Below are 6,459 nucleotides of genomic sequence, written 5' to 3'. Positions count from 1 at the left end.
CGGTGAGCGGTTGGGCCTCACGCGCTCTTCCCGCTTCCGTGATGAACTGCTGAAGGGCCTAGCTAGTGCCTTCTGCCCCCGTTTCTGTGATGTTAGGAATTGTTGGTCAAGGGCGTCCCAGGGTCCCCCCAAATTTAATGGTAAGAATCTTTATTTTTTTTAAAAGCTTCCTTAGGGATTCAGAAATGCCTCTCAAGTTTGGGAATGCCACGTTGGGCATGGCGGTAGATGAGTACAACCCTCTGCCCTGGTTACAGTCTTGTCCTTCCTGTGACATAAAACCCACATTGATGCTGACTTTGGGGGTGGGGTGGGGAGAAGTATTAACTAGGCATTATAGGCACAGTACTCAAGGACTTATACAAATATTTTATACCTAAAGACACTGACTGTTGTTGTGACTGATAAAAAATCTACTAACGGAATGTGATAGTGCATACCTTTAATTACAACACTCAGAAATCTGAGGCAGGAGGATTTTGAGTTTGAGGCCATCCTAGGCAACTTAGGGAGATCCTGTCTCAAAACACACCAGCCATCAGAAAAATAACTCCCAAGGTATAGCTTTTTCATGCTAGCTTTAGATGCTTCTCCATTTTTGATGACGTCATATTTTGATAAATATATTAGAAAGTGAAAACATCACACCAAAACCCATTGAATATACCGGATGTTATGAACGTTGCAGTTTAACTTAGCCTACCATAAATATACTCAGAACACTTGTGCTACACCCGGCATCCTGAGAGAACATCACACAACTTATTGCTAGCCTGGGACCAGATCAACTAGAGTTTGAAGCGTGGTTTCTGTTGAATGCATGTTGTTTTCTCATTGTTGAAAAGTCAAAAAATCACCTCAAACCGTCACAAGTTGGGGGCCATCTACACTCTGCACTGAAGGACATTGGAAGAGCTCCTAAGTACAGCCTCCGTCCTAACTCCCGCCCTTCTTTCTCCCCCTCCCCACCTCTTGTGAGGCAGGACATAGAAGCCAGAACCCACCCCGCCCCCTTTCCCAAACTCAACCTTAAAGTCTAGAAACATTATTTTAGCTTTGCTCAGACTTTCTTAGTGAGGGTGGCCATAAGAAATTCTACAGCTCATCAGCTCATAAGATCCTGTCCTATGCCCTGTTTCTGGGGAGAAGGAATGCCACACAAGGACCCCAAGAGCAACTTGAACCAGGCAGACTTCACTGAGTCTCCCTTGGTCCATTACTGTAACAGGCGAGCCTTTCAAGTCACCCTTCGCTGTCCTGAAGGGCGGCCTAGTCTCTGTCTTCACCTCTAACCTTCAGTCCGTGCTAACCCCATTACCTTGAATGAGTCCTTTAACCGTATTAACCTCCCTTTGCTCACCCACAGTCCAGGACAGAATTCTTGTTTTATGGAATCCCCACTCCCGTGGGGGCCCAAAGGGAGGCTGTGTGCAAAGTGCTAAGCCACAATGCGAATATACAAATATTTGGTTTGCCCTTATTTCAGAGATAAGGGAAGTAAAATTGGCAGAGATGACCTGACATGTGCAAAACCTCTCGGCTCACCAGATGGGGACCAGGACGGGAAACTGGGTCGCTTTGCCTTCTTCCACACAGTCCTGCTTCCTGGCCTGCCAACACCCCGCAGGCTCTCCACCACAGAGGCACACGGCAGAAAGACAGGCCACACCAGCCCCTGAGGGCAGTGTTTGTGAAGGAGACCCGGAGACTAGGCCACTACACCTCATCCTCACAGGCTTCTCTGTGGGAAATGTGGTTCCTGCGTCAGCCGTTGCCAAGCCAAAACCTTTTGAGGACAACTTAACTATTTGCTATACTCTAGTTTATACTGGGGATGAGAAGGGCGGAGTTCCTGATGATGCCTGGGCAGCCATTATATTTGGGCATTTTTTTTTTTTTGCAAGAAGCTTTGGGTTCCAGCCCCAGCACCATGTGAACGGGTGTACAGCACGTATCCGTCACCCTGGCATTTGAGGGGTGAAGATAGAAGAGTGAAAGTCAAGGTCATTCTCAGCTGTGTAGCAAGTTGGGGGTCAGCCTGAGGTACAACAGATTTTGTCTCAAAGAAAGAAAAAGCCGCAATGCCCTAGGTAAATTATTTCCGCTATAATTCAAGGAAACAACAGTGCCCGGTTTATCAGGACTTCCTACAGAGACTTCTTAACATTTTCTTGTCCAAGTCTCACTCCAAACCTCTGAGAATGCTGTCATCACTCACACGGGTGAAGATTTTAAGGTTAGGTTAGACTTCCAAGCTCATATAACAAAGCCGTCTGTTACAGAAGTCTGGGCTCTTCATCACTCAGGGTTCCCAGGGACTGGGCTGCCAGTGACATGTGTCAAAAATCAACTACTGTCCTCTCCCCGAAGTCTCACCACCACCTACGGAATCAGGGGGATTAGGGTGACAATGGAAACCCAGAAATCTACATTTTAAAAATGTGGCCAGGCGTGGTGGAGCATGCATTTTATCCCAGGACAGAAGGATCTCTGTGAGTTTGAGGCCAGCTGGTCTACATAGTGAATTCCTTCAGACCAGCCAAGGGCTACATAGAGAGCCTGTCTCAAAACAAAACAAAAGGTATATTTTACCCTCCCCCTCTCTCTGTGGGTGTGGGTGTGGGTGAGACATGTGTGTGACATGTGTGTGGGTACCTGTGAAGCCAGAAGATGTCAGATCCCCTGGAGCTGGAGTTGCAGGCAGTTGTAAGCCATCTGAAATGGGTACTGGGAACTGAACTCTGGTCCTATGCTGGGGTAGCAAGGGCCCTTAACCACTGAGAGGGGTATCCAGTCCCCAAATGTAGATTTTAACAGGGCCGACAGTTATGTCTGATGAACATTCATGTTTGAGCACCAGAGCCCACATCGTCCTCCAAGGTGCCTGCTCTGTCAAAAGATGAGCGAAAACAGGAGTATCTTGAGAGTCAACACTGACCACATTACCATCACTGTACACAGCAAAAACCAAGCCCCTTCCGCCTTACAATCCACTGAGTGACCCGCACGGCTTTTTTTTCCCCCTGTGTGTCTGAGCAGGACATGGTTGTTCCTGTTGATTGACAGGGATTTTAGTATGAATATTTAATGAGGAAGGCAGCTGGTACACTTGACTAATGTAGTATTTCAACCTCTAGCTTCATGCTAAAGGGATTTGCCCTCCCCTAATGCATGTCTACATCCTGTCTTAGTCCTTCCAACAGCATCTTCTCTACAGATAATGCCAGTTCAGGGAGCTCAATTTCCCTGCCCACTGAGTAAAGTAGCACTTTTTCTTACTTTGAAATAGGTCCTTCATGTTGATGGAATGCCACTGGATATTGCCTTGATGTTATCATCTCCTGCCCAGGCTTCCACGTCCTCTTCATCACAACTCATTGATGGAATTGTCTTTGCGGATACCATTCAAAGTAATAATTTACTGCTTTACCATTCCATCATACACAGACATTTACAAGACATATAATATATACCATGTGCACGTACATCTTTATTCTAGCCTCTGGTGTTTCCCAACTTGAAAAAACATATTTGGATTCAATGTTGTTCCTGGGGTTTACTTAAACCAATTAGAAAGACAAAAGATTTTATTTTAATCTAGGTTTATTGTCCCATTGTCTCTAAAAATTCTTGAAGAACAATTTTATTAAATTGATGCTATACAAAACTTTAATGCTAAACATGTTTCTCCCAAAGACCAGGGGCAAGGCAAGAACATTTACTCCTGACTTTCTATAAAGCAAAGAAAGAAACAGACACAGTCATGTTGGAAGGAATAGTTAAAGCTCTTCCTCCACAGACCACACTGTATTGCATGGAGGAAATCTCAAAGAATACACAAGACTACTCAGATTAATAAATCAGCTGCTAGGCTACAAGGCTAAAGAACCATACACACCTGATCCTCAGCCCTGAAAAAGTAGTGGGGGTGGGGGGTGGTGTGGGGGAGAAGAGGAAGAAAAATGGGCCATATTAAAAAATTATTTTTTCTATATTTTAGCAATAACAATCCAAAGACAAAACCCAATAAAAGAGCAACAGCAAGAAAGCTGATGTTAAAGGTGGAAAAGATAAGAACTACAAAACACAGATGGGAAACTTTAAAGAAAATCTAAATGAAATGACAGTCCATGTCCATGAACTAAAAGCTAACGCTTGTTGTCTTAAGATTAAAAAGTGCCCTCAAGGAATGGCTCATTTACCTTTAGCCTACTGGCTATGGGTGAGATAGGACCTCTGTGGGTCTTTCCTGTATCGAACACACAAATTGCAAGCCCAATGCCACTTTGAGATCTTTGGCAGCAATTAACCATGCAGCTCACACATGATTGAGCCGGTATGATAATGAGTATTCAGAGACAGGTAATGCCTGGGGGGCGCTCACCAACCTAAGACAGAGCACCTGTGTGGCCTGGGCAGGCGTCTCCATGATGGGTAAGGTGACCTGCTGACATCCCACGCAACCCAAGTCAGAAGCTCCTTTTTTAATAAAAGGGGGACCTGCAGGGCCCTGGCCCCCATTTTGGGTAATTGTTGCCTTGCTTGCAGACCTTGACCTTGATGTCCTCCCAATGCTAATTCCCTGCCAGGTTCCACCCACCTGAATGCTTAAGGGAAGTTGCTTGTTTGTGCATCCTGAATAATGGGTGTTAACAGCTTAGATGCAAGATTGTTAAACATCAGTAGTGAACTTCTGCCCTCTGGGGTCCTCCCATTGTGCTATAAGCCTGTAATTAAGACCTCCTACCCCCTTCAAGAAATGACATTCGACATTTAAAATAAAAATATATACATACATATATATATATATATATATATATATATATATATATATATATATATAATTGAATGAATACTGCGAATGTAATCTATGAATACCACAAATGTGGTTAATATCATGAGTGTAATTTAAAAAATAAATTAAAAAAAAATCCTGTCAGAGCTGGGTGGTGGTGGCACACGCCTTTAATCGCAGCACTTGGGAGGCAGAGGCAGGGGGATCTCTGTGAGTTTGAGGCCAGCCTGGTCTACATAGCAAGTTCCAGGACAGGCTCCAAAGCTACACAGAGAAACCTTGTCTCAAATAAATAAATAAATAAATATTAAAAGAAAAAAATTCTGTCAGATACACACACACACACAAAAAGTGCCCTCAAGTTGATAGGCAAAGTCAGCATACTCTGTCAAATCGTAGCAACCCTCACCCTTTCAACAAGTTGATGAGTTATTCCTAAAATGTATATGGAATTCAAAGGACCCAGAAAAGCTACTTTTTAAAATATCAACTCACTCATTGTGTTTATTCAGAGACAGACTCTCGCATATCCCAGGCTGGCCTCAAACTGGATCTGCAGCCAGGGCTACTTAGTGAAATCCTGCCTCCGACCGAAAAATAAAAGTATTTATTAATGTGGTATCTCTACAATGTTTTTATGTCCCTGTTGTGGTGCTTTGAATAAGAATGACCCCCATAGGCTCATAGGGATTAGGAGGGGTGGCCTTGTTGGAGTAGGTGGTCTCTTGTTGGAGGAAGTGTGTCACTAGGGGTGGGCGTTGAGGTTTCAAAAGCCCATGCTAAGCCCAGAGTCTTTCTTCCTGCAGATACAGATGTAGAATTCTCAGCTGCTTCTCCAGCACCATGTCTGCCTGTGTGTCTCCATGCTTCCCACCCACCATGACGATAATGAACTAAAACCTCTGAAACTGTAAGCCAGACCCAATTAAATGCCTTATTTCCTAAGCGTTCCCAGGGTCACAGTGTCTCTTCACAGCAATAGAACGCTGATCAAGACACCTATGTATACAATGTTTTACTTAAATAATTGTATAGCAAAAGAAGGAAAGAGAGAGGGATGGAAGGGGTCATATACACTGTGTCATCAACGGCTCTGGAAGACCGGTTCCTCACTTTCTCCGTGGTTTGTTTGCTATCCGTGTGATAAAGAGAGCGTCTTATTCCAAGTCAATGACTGAGTAGATTTTGTTGCTGTCCATCATTATTAAAATAGAGTTTCTAAGCTTGGGGTCCCTCAGTTTAGCCCAGTGTGTGTGCAGCCTCCATCAGCACACCCACGGGACTTGAGGAATCTGTGTAAACATGAAGTGCATACTACCTGCTGAAAAGGCAGTGCTTTCTCCCAGAACAAGGAGCCTGCAATCAGCACCCTGTGAGGCTGCGGCAGGCTGACTGGTTAGGTAAAAGTTTCCGTCTTCCACAGCTGTTGACATGCAGGTTAAAGGGGGCAAGAAACTCAAAACCTCGTGGCAAGTGAGGGAAGCCTGAAACAAAAGACCTCCGTCTACACAGAATACCCAGAAGAGCTGGGCTTGCCGGGTGGGAGGCAAGGCCGTCCCCGGTTCCTCAGGTGCAGAGAAGAGCAGAGACTGCAGCAAAGGGCCACCGCAGTTTCTGGAGTGACAGCGATATTCTAGATCTAATTTGCAGCGAGGGTCACATGA

This window comes from Peromyscus leucopus, chromosome 10, assembly GCF_004664715.2.
Source record: "Peromyscus leucopus breed LL Stock chromosome 10, UCI_PerLeu_2.1, whole genome shotgun sequence".
Lineage (NCBI taxonomy): Eukaryota > Metazoa > Chordata > Mammalia > Rodentia > Cricetidae > Peromyscus > Peromyscus leucopus.
This window is presented reverse-complemented; position numbering follows the sequence as displayed.